We start from the raw sequence: 14655 nt of genomic DNA, 5'->3' as shown, positions 1-14655 counted from the left end.
TCTGTCCCAGGAACAAGCCAGAGTCCTAGACCAGGGTGTCCCCGATGTCCTTGAGTTCTCCCGGAGAGACCCCTGATTTTGGGCTGGGCAGGGTGTTTGCCTTGGGCAGCCCAGGGTGAGAGGCAGCCGCTCAGGCAATTTCATGTTTATGTTGACAAATGCTGCTGAGTACCTTACGACATGCCAGCCACAGTGACAAGCACTGGGTCAACCACAACGTGAAGGCACAGCCCTCATGCGCTGTGATGTCTGGTGGCAAAGACACATTCAACACATAATCGCACGAATCACTCCAAATTACAAATGTGGTGAGTACAATGAAAAATCAGAGAGGGTGCTGTGTGAGAAAGCAATTGGGGATTCCGCCTGCTGTGGGGGCTGGGGGGTGAGTCCATGAGGCCCTCCTCCTCCTGAAGGTTAAGCACTGGAGTGTGACCTCCCTCATCCTTCTGTTCCAATTGTTCCTTTAGCAGGGATGCCCTGGCCTCACTTTGGCAGAGAAATGTGCCCTCCTTCCAAGACCTAAGTTAAAATGCTTTTCTGCTGTGAAGCTGCCCCTCCCATAGGGCTCCATGCACCTGCAGCCATTTCAACCCCAGGGAGGCTCCTACTCCATTTTTACCATTTCCGGCACCGTTTTCTGTTTGCGTCATGTGTGTTACTCTGCTCTTTCTATGCTGGGTCTGGGCTCTTTGCAGAGAGGCATTCCGTGTTGGAGGGCGTCAGAATGTCTTGGGATTAACTTGTCACTCGGTATGTTATTTATCTATCGGGCTCCTGTTAACTTGTCACTCGGTATGTTATTTATCTATCGGGCTCCTGTTAACCCAGCGGAGTCCCAAGGATAACAATGATGAGCCCAAAAGATGGAAACATGGGGTTAAACGTGCACAGATTTTTAGGGAAAATGCCTGGGTGAGAGCAATTGGGGGAGAGCTGGGATAGAGCTGGCGCCTGATCTCAACCTGGGTGTTCAGCAAGGCTGTGCTCTCCAAAGCCAAGAGGAGCCCTGATGTTGTGTACTTGCCCAGAGATTTCCTGTGCTTGTGCTCACATGCTAGTATTGCTTAAGGATTTCCAAACTGCTCAGTCACTGTGGATTCACCCTCTGTCCAGATCCCTGTAATCTGAACAAAACGTGAGTCCCTGCTCAGTGACAAACCAGGCTGGAGGGGTCAGGGTCTCCTGGCCTCAGCCCAGGACACCCCAGCTGGAGACCGTGCCTGTGCTTCCAGCTCACCTGCTTTGTCTGACCTGACCTGCCCCTGCCTCCCACCCACCACGGTGGGAGCTAAGGTGGCACAAGGCGGGACATTTACTTGGCGGCCCAGCCTCTTACATGCATTTTTGCACAACTCTGAGACTTGTGAGGAAGACTCGGGGTGTGAAGGTTTGAGGGTCTGAGAAAGGTGCCTGAGGGGTGACACGCTCCAGGGAAAGGCTCCCCGTGCATGCAGGGTTCGACTGTGAGTGGGAAATGCCCCTGCTTGTCACGTGTGGAGGCTCGCTCTCCTTCCAGAAGCCTGTGGAGCTTGGCCCGGGAAGTGCTGCGCAACAAGATGTATTCACATGAAAAATGGGATTTCTTTTTTTTTTTTTAAGATTTTATTTATTTATTTGACAGAGATAGAGACAGCCAGCGAGAGAGGAACACAAGCAGGGGGAGTGGGAGAGGAAGAAGCAGGCTCACAGCAGAGGAGCCTGATGTGGGGCTCGATCCCATAACGCTGGGATCACGTCCTGAGCCGAAGGCAGACGCTTAACCGCTGTGCCACCCAGGCGCCCCGAAAAATGGGATTTCTAAATTGCATCCCCTGCTCCTTCCCCACACGCTGTCCCAGAAGGAGCACTGGGAATCCTGCACCCCGGCCTCCTCCGTCCTTGCTCCTTGGGAGGGTCCGTGTGGGCCCATCAGGTTTGGGACGCAGAGAGCCTGGAGCAAGTCCAGCCTGTGTAGGAGGGGGGACAGGAGGGAGGTGAGTCTGGCTTTTGGGATCAGCCTTTGGGCCGACTTTCGTTTTGAGGACTTCAGGTAGTGGATAAAGAGGAGACACAGCTTTGTAGTCAGTGCGAGAAGCTGATAGGAGGCCCACAGGGATTCAATGAGCCACGGCTTAGAGGCTGGAAGTAAGGAGAGCTTCGGCCATTAAAAGTGAGAGGCTACGGAATTCTGGAAGAACAAGGGGATCAAACAGAATTTTAAGAAGTGCTGTTCTGCCTCATTCCCCTTGGCGTTCTTCCACATACTCGAGTAAAAAATGAAACTAACTTTTCATGTTTTGGTTTTGGGGCTGTGTTCCTTTGAGTGTGACTCCATGTGTAGACCAGTCTATATGAAGCTCCAGTTTGTATTTGGGCTACACACACACAGCACACACATCACGTACATGCCACACACACATCAGATATATGCCACACATACCACATGCACACCACACACACACACACTGCCACACCTCACATACACACCACATACACATGCCACACACACCACATCTCACATACATGCCACATACATACCACCATGCCACATACACCATATATATGCCACATAAATCACATGCATGCCATACACACAACACACACACTACACACACACCACACACATCATATACACACCACATACCATGTACATACCACACACACACATTACACACACACCACACACATCATATACATACCACATACCATATACACACCACCACATATACCACACACACACCACACAGCACACATGCATACACACACTACACATACACTACACACACATCACATACTACACACATGCCACACACCACACACATACCACACGCACACACCATACATATCACACACCACACACACAATAGAAACAGATCTGAGAGATTTACTTCTCAGATAAGAGTTGAGATTATTCATCACAATATGCAAATACATTTAGTCAATTATTCACTCATCTATTAAACCCCCATATCTATCTTCCAGATGGATTGAAGTTCAGTTTTATTTCCTTTTCTGACTCATTTATTCTCTCCCAGGCAAAGTCATTTGTACTCCAGCTACCTTCGAAAGGCATGATGCCCAGGCTAAGAAAGTAAGCCTCCTCTCTGGTTGAAATTTTGCAGTGAACCTGGTCCAGAAATAAATCATAAAAATAGACAGTCTTTCCTCATCTGCTGTAGACAGCAAAGTGTATCCAGCCCTGTCAAATTAAAGCTGCTTACCAGGGGCCATGTCAGCTCTGGGTGAGACTATTATAGACCAGGCTTGCCAAACTCCTCAGCATTTGTGGCTAGAACGGCTGCCCTGGCAGCTGAGAGCTAACGTGCCAGGGAAAGTAAAATCCAGTGACAAGATGGATGAGCATTTCTGGCTCTTGTTTTGTACCTAATTACCCAGAGGAAAGGCCGACAATGGGGACTGTAAATTGTGCTTGGAAAACAATCCTGGGTGTGGCTCTCCCCTTCTGCGGCCTCCCGGGAGGCCAACCCCACCGCAGCCTACTGCTTTCCTAGGGCTGTTTCTCCTCAGACAGGAGGGGCCTCCTTCTAAAGCAACCTCTTCAAACAGTCTTTCCTGCTCCAAGTGCCCTGCCCACACTTCCTCAGCATTTCCCTTCTCCAAGCGAGGCCTCACCCCCTTCCTGTTTTCCTGGCCCCTAATGACTCCAACGGAGGGACAGGAAATGGGATACTGATCCCTCTTCTTTGTTTTCACTCTCCGTACCTGCCTTAGCACTAGGTCCCACCCATGAGAGGAACAACTGCCTCAGGAGTTTAAAAAGGAGGTTCACTGAACCGCAGGACTCATTCCAGCGTGTGTCTTCGGCCAGTCTTGTGATGCACTTGGACCCTTGTCTTTACATACACAACTGCACGGGTTCAAAAGTAGCTGGGTCATAGATCACCCACCAACACAGGCTTTAGTCATATCTAATGAGACAACAGCTTAACAGCGTCCAGATATTAAAGTAAAACATTGAGAAAAAACAATAAACAAGATGTGATTTCTAGTTTTTAGGTTACACTTCTTTAAAACACAAATATTGTCAAAGCGAAACTTTGGACGTTCAGGCAATGTACTTCTCCCAAATTTTGGAGCCCACTGCTATGTATTTTCCCCAGATGCTGGCACTGGTATAATGTAAGTTTTCCAGAATTGCTACTGTGCTGGGTAGAGAATGACAATAACTGGTTTCTTATGCAAAGAGAAACAGCTGGCGGTGGGGATGCTGTAGGGGGCTGGCCCCTGGTTTGGTCTTCCCCACGGAGGAAGGTGACGAGATAGATCCTCCGTGGGTGTGATGCATGGAAGCAAGGGTGAGTGGCTGCTTCTGACATGGTCGGGAGGCCCATGCACCATCTGGCCTTTCTCCTACGGCCCTCTTCACCCGAACTTCCATCCTCAGTGTAGAGACACAGGATGGAGGGAGCTTCAGAGGCAAGGAGAGGCCATCCAGGATTTCTCCTTCCCTAATCTCACTGGATCAGCACAATTGTATTTCCACCAAGTAAATATTTAGGCACATTCTCAAAACAGAAGGTGCTCCTGGATCAGTGGAGATGCAAGTCAGCAGGTGGAGGGGCCTTCCTGAGTGTCAGTGGCTATTTCTTGACCATGAGTCACAAAGTCTAATGGTCACATGTTTTCTAGTGCTGAATACATTGCAGACAGTTTCGTGTCCTTGAATCTCATTTCATCCCCTGGATGGTGCTGGAAGGAAGCCAAAAGCTAATCTGACCATTTTGTTGAAACTGAGGCTCAGAGAAATCAAATGATTCACCCAAATCGACACATGCATCCAGCAAATATTTACGGATCATCTGCTGGGGACCAGGGACTGTACTTGGCCATGGGGAAAAAGCAGCCGCGTCCCTTGTTCTGGCTCCTACAGGCTGCGCCCAGGGCTTCCTGAGACTGGGGAGGATTTGACAAGCTAATCAGAATGGAACAGGGAGCAAAAATAGCATTTCTCTGGTGTCACTTTCCAAATGAGCTGAGCTGCCCTTTTGAGACTTTGCTGCCTCAACAAGATGTACCTTGAACCTAGGGCTCCCTTCAGTGACGGGAGGGAGGAGGTGCTGGGCTCTCCAGCAGCACCACCCCAAGCTTCACAGTGTTCCAGTGAGCCTCAGGCTGCAGAGAATCAGAACACAATAAAATATGCTTAGCCCTATGACTGGAGGGGAAGATTCAGAAGACATGGGGATTTGGCAGGGCTTTGGGGAAAAAATGGAATAATGTATTTGAAAGAGATTTTTTTTAATGGTTTGCCTATTTTTTTTCATTGAAATTAAAAGTGTTTTTTAAGGAAGGGTTAAAACATTCTCCAAATGCAATTTGTACTCTTCTATTTTCTACAGAGATCGAGGAATATTATAATAATGGAAGTAGAGAGATTAATATGAGTAAAATATAAAGACGTAAAGTAAGTATCATGCCCTGAAAGGGGAGACAAAACCATAAGATAAAATCTCTTCTAAGGTTGACTACTGACTCAAGCATATAACTCCCATCTGAGTCCCCTGGTAACCAGGGGAAATGGAGGAATGCCATGAGTTCATGACTTTTCTTCATTAGCTAACTATAGAAAGTATGCCAGGCTAATCGTGAAGAAACATACTTCTCTCTGCACTGGATTCCAGAGGGCATCCTTCCCTGACTCTCCGTATAAAGCACTGTTAACACAGGCGGGGTCTTCAACAGCTTTTTATTTGACTGGAAGCATTGTCCATCTGTTCATTTATTATAGCCAAGGGTTATTATTAAGAGCCTTTGAATTCTCATCATTTCTGAGTCTGCTTAAATGTTGGCCCATAGTCCCTGCTGGTCATGAGAATACCAGGATATGGAGCAACTGCTCTGAGGGACGGTGGCAGGGAGGCTTGGCTTGGTGTGTCAGGGTCTTTGCTGCAGGTGGATTCCTCTTGTGGGCAAAATGCTGACATGCGCGTCTAACACTCATCATCCACCCACACCTGACTCGATGTCTCTGGTTGTCGTCCCACTCTGAACAGTTCTGCCTCCAATCCTGCTGTGTGTCCTCAAATCACAATTAGGTGGCCCAAGGACGCCCACCTCTGTGCATTCCCGATACCGTAGACCAGATGCCTGTCTGTTACTTCTTAGCTGGGTGGCCCTGGACAAGCGCCCGGTCTCTCTGGAGAAATGGAGGGGTTGTGTCAGTGTCTGTAAGTTCTCTTTCAGTTTGCATTTCTGCCTTTCCTTCAACAAGAGGTGCTGCTCCCAGAGGTGAAGGTCCCTGCTGAGATCTGTGGCTGCTGACTGTCTGAGAATGACTTCTCTGAAAGCTCTTTGTTCAGAGAACGGTGCCATTTAGATGGGTCTCCTGCTCTGGCTTTTGCTATGGTACAGTGATGGGGCTCAGGCTTCCATACTTTAATCAAACCATAGTCCAGGTTTATTTGGAAATGGTGATGACAGGCAGACACTGTCCAGTTGAGTCACTACAGATGGTTAATTGCCTTGAGAATGGATTTGGGACAACTTCTGCCAGACTCAGCTCAGCTAAAACAACAGGCAGTCGCACCACAGGCAGGGGTCAGTGTGGGGGACGGGGGACAGGGTTCCAACTCACCGCAAGGCAGTTTTTTTCCATGTTAGTCAATGAAATCTTTACAGTACCCATGAGTGAGTAGAAACAGGAGTTCACATCCTTGAAGACAATAGCATGTCTTCAGCAAACTCACCCTCCAAGGAGGCTGCTTGCACGAGGCTGGCTCTTTGCCACCTCCTGGCTGGTGGAAGAATGCAAAAGAAAGAGGTCTGCCTGGCTCAGTCCCCTGCTCTTGCCAGCTGAGAACTCCAGTGGGGATGATGCAATCAAGGTATTAAGACCCCTCTATGAAGAAACAAATCCTCACCTACTGTGATGAAGTTGGAGGTCAGAGTGGAAAGAAAAAAAAAACTTCTCACTATTTTCTCTGTTGGGTAGTGAAAAGCAGAGAGGGCTAGGTACTGATTTGACACCCTTTCTATGAGCCACGAGTACATTTGTTTTTAGACTTAATTGTCTCATAACCCTGGGAGTTTGGAAGGTCCAGAGGGTATGTGGCTGGCTCACCAGGAGTGGTGGGAGCCCTTTTCTTTTATTTTAAACTCATCAAGGCTGCACTGACCCAGGACTCACTTCTTGTCCTTCAAATTCCCAGCCACACCTGCAGCCATTCCCATGTAGGGACTCTCTTATTAAGTCCAGTGATTTGAACGGGGCCACCTCTAACTAGTATTGTGGTCACGTTGGTGGGCTGCGTGTACTGGGGGCTTATGCCTCTCAGCACAGCCTGACCCAGGACAAGACAGGGAGGGAAGCTGCTGCTGACAAGCAAGACCTTCCACTTTTCTGGGAAGGGGAAGAACATCAGCCTACTGTTTCTACAAGACACCTCTCCACACTTGAAGCAGGAGGCTCTGTCTGGCTTGCTTTGGGGAGGGTTTGCTCAGGTCCTGGAAGGGAGAGAGGAGGTTAAGAACTGGTGTCAACTACAATTCATCTTAAATCTCATGGGATCTTGCATATTTCAGCCTGACACCAGTCATCACCATGGCATGCAGGCTTGGGCTGGGGGTGGGGAGTCAGTTTCCTTCTCCTAATGCCTCTGTAGAAAGGAAGGCATCTTGCTAATGCTTCTGTAGGAAAAAAGCAAAACAAAACAAAACAAAAAAAACATTTCAACCCCCTTAGCATGGAAAGCAGTTTAAATGTTTTGTGTCTGAGGCTGGAGGCAGCGGCAGGAAAAATTCTATCCGTGTTATTTATTTATATTCCACCACTGTAAAGACAAAAGAGACAATTTCTAGTAGGTAGTTATGTTTATCATTGGGTTTCTTTGGGTCATCCATGAAAATTTTAATAAGGCTCTCATTCTGAAATATCTAATTCTAATATAACCTCAAGCTTGCCACAAAAAGGCATTTTCTATTTATGGACAAATGAACATTATAACACAATTTGGCAAAACAGTGCAGTTGCAAGCCATGATTTTTCTTCTGCTGGTTGTGGGTTGGGATGCCATTGTTAGAGATGTCCTCAGAGGCATTCTGGCAAGTGTGCTAAGACTGGTGAAGTCTTCTGCCCCACCCCCCACCCCCACTCAGAGCCATAGGCTCCAGGGTGTATCCTCTTTCCATGCTGACATCCAAAGAGAAATCAGAGTCATTGTGCCACAGTTTTGAGGTAGGTTCTAAGTACACGGCCCTTCTCCTTTTCCTGCAAATTGGTGGTCTGGCATTCACTGAATTCTGCTCATATATGTCCTAGATGCTTAATTTAACTCCTAATTGAAAACAAAACCAAAAATTGGCTCAACCGTTGTACTTACGAGGGGACATGATTAATGCTTCTTAACCAAGACACATCTCCAAAAGCTGAATTCTGAAGCCTTTAGTCACACCTCACAAAACACTGCCATGGGCTTTGGGGGGTTGCTCTTCCGTAGGCCGACTCTGTACCCGGGGAGGCATAGACACCAGGGTGACGTCTGTGACACAGAGCCTGTGCTTTGGACTAACAGTGACCGTTTTTAGCCAGTCTTAGCTGAGTGACCTCAGAACCTACGCAAGTCTGGACAGTGAGCCAGCTGAGTGCAACAAGCTCCCTCTGCCCCACTTGGATGGGAGAACTACGTCAGAGGGTGACGCGCAGTGACAACACTAGAAAAGAACAGTGTGTCCCCCGATGCAAGGGCTTCCTGTCAAAGGGGATTGCTGGTTTGGTGGCATTTGGCACATAATAATATGCTTTCCAAAGATCCTGGCCAGGGTCTTCAAGAGTAAAATGAAACTGTAATAAGATTATTAAGTATCTAATACGAGAAACTGTCTTTTCCTAGTATTTTTATGCTCCATCTGAAGAAGCAGAGACCTATAGTGATGTTGCCTCCCTCCCAGGCCTACACAGGGGTCATCTGCTTTAGCGGAAACTGGGGTTTGTTCTGAGATCTGAGACACTGAGAGAAAGATGATCCAAAGATGGCTTTGGGTACAGATGCTCGAGAGTTGTCCCCTCCTGCTGTGAAGCTGGGCTGACTACAGTGACTACAGTGAAGCTGACTGAGGTGCCTGGCGGTGACTGGCATTTCTGGGCCTAAATCTTTAGAGGCCCTTAGAAGGCCCAGAGGCCTTCTTCTGTGCTTTGGGTGTTCTGAGCTGCCATAAAATAGGTCTCTGTGAAGAGGGGGAGATTCTGAGACAACACGGAGTGTCCTGGTTGAGGCAGCCTTCTGGCTGTCTCCCGAGGCACCACATGTGTGATGGGGCCATCTTGAATGTTCTGCCCCAAGTGAGCCCCTGATAAGGCAGCCACCATCAGCTTTGTGTACAGTGAAAGAGCCACAAGGTTGGTCAGCTCACACTTGTGAGAAACAATAATTTCTGTTGGCTTAAGCCACCAAATTTGAGGTAGTTTACTTTGCATCAAGAGCTAACGGAAGTAGTTACAGATGAAACAGACAGAAGTCTTGAGCCCTAACTCAACCTCAGCCCCATGCAGTAGTGCAGTAAGCCCGACTCTGCTGCTGTTCACGCTGGCTCAGACGATATGGCTTTCTACCTGTGTCAAGGTGAGGCTCAGCTACCACGGTAGACGAAAGGTGAATTCAGGCCTGTAAGGGTATGGGCAGGTAGCTCTCATGACGTAACTGATGTCAGCTTCACACTGGGTGTGTCCCCATCCAGGCTCCATGATGGTGGGCAGGATTGCAGCAAGCACAAAGACCGAGGCCTTGGTTTTCCTGGGCCAAGGAGCTTCAGGAGAGTTCTCCAAGGGCCCAGCCTCCCCAGCTGAGTCTACCCTCCTAGGATGACCCCATGCCCAGTTATTCAAAAGTAGGGACTAGTTTTTTAAGAGTTTTCAATGACCACTGTAGACAGTAAGGCCAGAGGTGGGATGTCTGGATAGGGCGTGGGGTGCGTGTGTGTGTGTGTGTGTGTGTGTGTGGTCATTCTTCTCTTGGTCAACACCAGTCTGATTAAAGACCTACTTTTGAGTTCTAAAGATGGGACGAAGAGCAGGTTCCTCTCCCCCTAGCTGAGAAGGCCTTCAATGACAGAGCAAAGACAAGCTTCAGGGGTGCCTTTGTCCTCCCTCGACAGGGAGAAGGATGAAGGACTACAGCTTCTCAGCACCCTGGTGAGGAATGTCTCTTACAATCACAAAGGAGGGGGTGGCTTCATCATGCTCATCTCAGAGGTGTTGGGCCTGCTTCTTAGTGGAGCTGCCTGTGACAGGAGGGCCAGACTCCTGCTGTCCCCTGACTGGCTGGACTGGGGGGGGGGTCACAACCCAGTGGCAGGAGAGTGGTGATCACTGTTCTCATCTCTCTCAGCTCTAAAGGCTGCCCCAGAGGCATCATGGACCCCACACAGCTCACCTCTGGAATGTGAGCCAGAAGCGATTGCTAGTTAACGGCATCTCATGCTAGTGTCCTGTGCACACAGATCCCTGACCTTGGTGATGGGGCAGAGTCCCGTCTCTGTGTGGTCAGCTTCATGGGGTAGCAGGTGTCCCTGCTTGCTTATGGGTTACAGGTGTGGCTCTGGGATGAACAAAACTACTCAGCCCCTGAACCTGACTAGACTCCCTCTACAGCTCAGCCCTCAGCTTCTTCATCCTCCTGACTTCTCTGTCTTCTGTTCACCAGCTACATTCCCGGGCTACACTCTGCCCTCAGCCCTGTGCCAGTCCAGATACCATCCATTTTATAAGACATGTTTTAGGGGCCAACTCTTGCTCAGGGCCTTCGCCTATAGATGGACCCTCTCACTGCCTCTTGAGATCTCTCATACTACCTTTTAATTCTTCTCCTATGGTTGTATATCTTCAAAGATTCAGGAGAGTAGGGCTCCACATACCCTTCATGTCCCCTGGCATTATAGATTCAGCTGAATTTTCAAAGGTCCAGCAAAAGCATGTGGCTCCAGGAGATAGGAGAAGCTTGGAGCTGAGTGTTGAGAAGGATTCTGAGGGGCAGGGCTAGCACTGCCTGCTGGGGGCTTTGGGGGACATGAGAATGGGGACAGGCAGAATGGCCTTGCTGCATCCGGTCCTCACCATCTAGGTCACTTCCAGATGCTCAGGCTTCTTCTTTCCACTTTTCTCAGATTTTCCAGTCTTTTAATAGGACTGCTGCAGATTAAGAAAAATGTCACATATGGAAAACCAATGATCAAAAGTGACCACCCCTCTCTAGGACACTTAAATACAAAAAGGAGCTCAGACAGTCAGGGCGATGTGAGGTAAGTCTGGCCAGCTAGATCAAGTGCAAATCTTACATGAGAGTCAGCTCTGTCCTGGACGTGGATCCCATCACTCGGCAGCGCCCAGGAGGGTGACCTGAAGCTCAGAAACAGTGACTGCACCTCATCTAACAATAATAGTGAGTCAATTTCAGGCTAGGACAAACTCCTGAGACGTAAAGTTTAGACTCACCTCTCTCTCTCCTTGTGTTGGAGGATGCGTGTTTTGGGCAGGGCTTGGTCCTAGGCCCCAAGGACTTTAAAACACATGCAGGTAGAACGTCCTGTCTTTGCAGCCCAGGTGGGCTTTACTCTGCCTAAAGTTCCCTAGAAGACATCAGACAGAGAGTTCAAAGCAAGTCATTTATTTGGTCATTCACTCATTTAGTCAACATTTACCAAGAAAAGGACTTGAGAGAAGCTTAATTGGGGGGTGATCCTATGAAGCAGGAGCCTTGGGCAGGGAGAGCCACACAGGGAACGGAGCACAGCAGGATGTTTTCAGTCACCTCTGAAATCATGCAGATTGTCCCCAGGACTGTCCCTTCCGAGTACACACCTGTTAGCCCTAGCTCCTAACTTGCAAACCCCCTCACAACATACCCCTCAATGTGGCATCTGCTCCCAGCTGAGCAGGGGAAGCACAGAGGAGCCCACCATGGCTGAGTGGACCAAGGGCTGAGCCATGAGGGCCATCTCTACCCCAGGTTCCTGTGGCTGGCCATAAGGTACCATCATGAGACCTCACCCCTCAGCCTCTAACCCCCATCATGATCTGAGCCTTTGGAAGGCATAGTTACATCAGTGTTGAACCACTGGCAGAAAGATGGGCGGTAGATCATTACCGAGGCAAAGACAGAGGCCTTCACCTGGTCCCAGTGAGGAAGAAGTCAGGGCAGTGGCAGGCCCCCTGACCTGGTGTCCTAGCCATGCCCAGACGACAGTGGGTGTCGGGCTTCAGGCGGAGCATGCATCTTCTTCCGGCTATGGTTTCCTGGCTGCACGGTTTGTTTTGTAAGAGGTCTCTTAAGGAGGCACTAAGAGGACTTGGGAGTCACATCCCTGTTTAAGTAGTTCCACAGAGAACAGGGAGGGATCGTCCTGTGCTGCCAGAGAAGATGAAGCTGGGGACGTGGGGGGCGCATGCATGCATGTGTGTGAGAGGTGTATCAGTGTGAGTGTGTGTGTGTTGTTTTTGGGGACCATGCTTTTTCTCCATAGGCTCCGATAATGGGTTGGAAGGAAAGGAAAACACAAAGCAGTCTGTTTGAAGCTGGAACTGGAACCAGCTTCATCAAGGTGTGAACTGGTTAAAAGGGCAAATTCTTGGCCCCATCCCAAACCTGCCGGATCAGAAACTCTGGGGGGATGCCCCAGCAATCTGTGTTTTAACAGGCTCTGCAGGTGATTCTGGGATGTGCTTTGGTGTTAGAACCACTCTCCTAAATAGAAGGAGAAGGTCTTTCTAACAGATGCAACTGTGAAAATTGCCATGCCTTACCACATGCAGAAGTGAGTACCACGTCTCCAGAAGCATTCAAGAGAAGTATGAATACCTATCGGTCAGACGTGTTGCAAAGGAAATTACCACACTAGGTAGGGAGTTCAGTGGAAGTCCCTTATTGGGTCACACACTCTCATTTAGCAAACATGTTCTGAACAGGGTGACCAGGCTGCGTCCAGGGTGATGCCCACAGGAATGCAAGCACTCTGAGCCCCCGGTCCCCACTGGTCCTCACATGCCCATGATTCTGTGAAGTCCCCGCTGCCTTTCTTTCGTGCTTTCTAGTGGTTGCCCTTTGTTTTGACAACCAAACATTGAGTTGGCCAGGGTGACTACTTACTATCATTACAACAGACAGCTGCCCTGACGTTTCTGGATGGAACCCCATATCAGAAAGGGAGGATGAAGCCAGGGAGCCCTGACTCTCCAGACCACATCTGAAACCCCAAGTGAGAGGACTGTAGCAACTTCCTGTTCAGCACATGACGATGCTACTCTCTTGGTCCTTGTGAGTCACCCCTTGTCACACTTGTCATATTAGTCACTCACTGGAGCTCAAAATCCAGCAAAGGACTGCTTGGGTCCCGGGTAGGGGACCAGGCTGAACGTCTCATCATGGGGTTAGTAACAGGGGACAATGCCTCAGACAAGTGAGTGCTCCAGATGACTGCTGCTTACCCCTCTGACGAGGTGACAAATAAAAACTATACTTATTTTGATTTATTTAAAAAAATGAATTATTGCATAAGTGATGAACATTTGTCAGAGGAAAATTAGCAATGCGAATGAGCAAAACTAAGACAAAATAAATAAAGTCCCATAAACTCTACCTCCCAGAGACAGACTGGTATTAACATGTTGACATGGTTTCTTTCTAACGCTTTTCTGGGCATTTATGTGAGTGTATGTGTGAGCGTGTGTGTGCGGGAGCAGAGTCAGACGGTAAAACTCAGCTCTACTGTGCTGTTCTGTATAAAATATACCATGTGTGTCTTTTTATGTCAATAAATATACATCATCAATTTAAGCTACCTAGCACTCCACTAGCACAGATATAGATTTTTCTTTCTTTGTTTTTCATAATAATATTTTTATTATATTATATTATTCACCATACAGTACATCCCTGGTTTTTGATGTAAAGTTCCATGATTCATTAGTTGTGTATAACACCCAGTGCAATGCAATACGTGCCCTCCTTAATACCCATCACCAGCCTATCCCATTCCCCCACACCCTCCCCTCTGAAGCACTCAGTTTGTTTCTCAGAGTCCATAGTTTTTCATGCTTCATTCCCCCTTCTGATTACCCCCTTTCTTTATTACTTTCTTCTCACACTGATCTTCCTAGTTCTTATGTTCCATAGATGAGAGAAATCATATGATAGCTGTCTTTCTCTGCTTGACTTATTTCACTTAGCATTATCTCCTCCAGTGCCATCCACGTTGCAGCAAATATTGAGAAATCATTCTTTTTGATAGCTGAGTAATATTCCATTGTATATATGGACCACCTCTTCTTAATCCAGTCATCTGTTGAAGGGCATCTCGGCTCCTTCCACAATTTAGCTATTGTGGACAATGCTGCTATGAACATTGGGGCGCATATGGCCCTTNTGCAAATGGTGGGTGGGTATTCATCCTTTCTGATGTCTGAGTAATATTCCATTGCATATATGAACCATATCTTCTTTCTCCGTTCATCTGTTAGAGAACATCTCGGCTCCTTCCACAGTTGGGCTATTGTGGACATTGCTGCTATGAACATTGGGGTGCATGTGCCCCTTCTTTTCACTACATCTGTATCTCTGGGGCAAATACCCAGTAGTGCAATGGCTGGATCATGGGGTAGCTCAATTTTTAACTTTTTAAGGGACCTCCACGCTGTTTTCCAGAGTGGCTGTACCAATTTGCATT

At 48.3% G+C, this 14655-nt stretch overlaps 1 long non-coding RNA gene across 2 annotated transcripts in view; it reads left to right on the top strand.

The window, feature by feature from the left end:
* The first annotated feature begins 201 nt into the window (after nucleotides 1–201).
* LOC117795498 overlaps nucleotides 202–14655 on the top strand; it is a 60516-nt gene continuing 46062 nt past the window's right edge. For both annotated transcript variants that reach the window (XR_004619548.1, XR_004619547.1), the window contains exon 1: nucleotides 202–308. This is a non-coding gene — a long non-coding RNA (uncharacterized LOC117795498). The remainder of the gene's footprint in view (nucleotides 309–14655) is intronic.

Source organism: Ailuropoda melanoleuca, chromosome 13, assembly GCF_002007445.2.
Source record: "Ailuropoda melanoleuca isolate Jingjing chromosome 13, ASM200744v2, whole genome shotgun sequence".
NCBI lineage: Eukaryota > Metazoa > Chordata > Mammalia > Carnivora > Ursidae > Ailuropoda > Ailuropoda melanoleuca.
Note: the sequence above shows the minus strand (reverse complement) of the source record. Positions and strands in the feature narration are given on the sequence as shown.